This window comes from Gracilinanus agilis, chromosome 3 (assembly GCF_016433145.1).
Source record: "Gracilinanus agilis isolate LMUSP501 chromosome 3, AgileGrace, whole genome shotgun sequence".
Classification (NCBI taxonomy): Eukaryota; Metazoa; Chordata; class Mammalia; order Didelphimorphia; family Didelphidae; genus Gracilinanus; species Gracilinanus agilis.
The window spans coordinates 56,005,428-56,007,020 of record NC_058132.1 but is presented as its reverse complement, the minus strand read 5'-3'; the positions used below and the strand labels follow the sequence as shown (position 1 = coordinate 56,007,020).

General features: G+C 33.6%; 1 protein-coding gene across 1 annotated transcript in view; it reads right to left on the bottom strand.

Annotated features, from left to right (window-relative positions):
* Nucleotides 1–1,593, bottom strand: part of OTUD3 (OTU deubiquitinase 3) — a 20,172-nt gene that overhangs the window by 1,660 nt on the left and 16,919 nt on the right. The window lies entirely within an intron of this gene.

Genomic DNA, 1,593 nt, shown 5'->3' with positions numbered 1-1,593 from the left:
GGCGGGGGGGGGGGAGAGGGAGGTAGAAAGGCCTATATAGAAAATGACACCTGAGCTAAACTTTGATGAAAAACAAGGAATTCAAGACATAAGGGTAAAATGATAAGGAGCAGAGGTAAGGAGTGGAAGTGAAAGAGTATGAGGTATAGAAAAAAGGCTGGTTTGGCTGAAGCATCAGAGTACATAAGGGAAGTGATTAAATAAAGATAGAAAGGCAATTTGGAACCAGGTTCTTAAAGGCTTTAAGGGCCAAAGAAAGGGAGTTGGTATTTGAATCTAAAGATAACAAGGATGCTACTTAAGTAAACTGAGAAGGGGAAGAGAATGGCCAGACTTATGCTTTAGGACTATTAATTAGTTTGGAATATGAATTGGAAAGAAGAGACTTGAGGAAGAGAAACTAATTAGAAGGATCCTGCAACTGAACAAGAAAGGATGAGGGTCTGGTCTAACCAGTAGCCTTGTGAGTAGAAAAAAAGAGGACAGAGGTTGTAGAAGTAGAATTGACAAGATTTAACAACTGACTGGACATGTGTGGTAAGGGAGAATAAGGAATCCATGATTACAAACCTGGGTACCTGGAAGCATGGTGTCCTTCATGGAATAGGAAAATTCAGAAGAGTTATGGATTTAGAAGGAAAGCCATTTATTTGGTAATGAAGGACAGGAGCTAGAAAGGACAACAATTCTAAATGTATAGCACTTAGAATCACCTATCAGCATCAATGAGGTCATCATATTCAGTGAAAGTTATAACTTTTGACCCATTGTACAAACACACTGTTAGGGACTACATCCTAAGGATATCATTAAAAGGGAGTAAAAAGCTTAAAAAAAGAAAATCAAGTTGGTCTATTTTTTGCACAAAAGTATTTTCTGTACAAACCTACACATCCAACAATCAGAGAGTGGCTAATTTCACAGTACAACAATGTAACAATATTATAGTATAACAAAAATGACAAGTATTAAAATAAATACGGACAAATAGAAAATTAAAAATTTACTACATTGATGATTATATTAAAAAGGACAACAAAACTATGCTTATACAAAAGAGATTAGAAAAGGACATAGATAAAACTGCTGGGAAATTTGGAAAACAATATGGGAGAGATTAGGTTTAGATCAATATCTCACCAAGACAAATTCAGAATGGGTGAATGACTTGAATATAAAGAGGGAAACTATAAATAAGTTAAGTGAACACAAAATAGTATACCTGTCAGATCTCTGGGAAAGGAAAGATTTTAAAACCAAGCAAGAATTAGAGAAAATTACAAAATGTAAATTAAATGGTTTTGATTATATTAAGCTAAAAAGCTTTTGTACAAACAAAAACAATATAGTCAAAATCAGAAGGGAAACAACAAATTGGGAAAAAATCTTTATAACAAAAAACTCTGACAGGGGTCTAATTACTCAAATATACAAGGAGTTAAATCAATTGTATAAAAAATCAAGCCATTCCCCAATTGATAAATGGGCAAGAGACATGAATAAGCAATTTTCAGGTAAAGAAATCAAAAGTATCAATAAGCACATGAGAAAGTGTTCTAAATCTCTAATAATTAGAGAAATGCAAATCAAAAC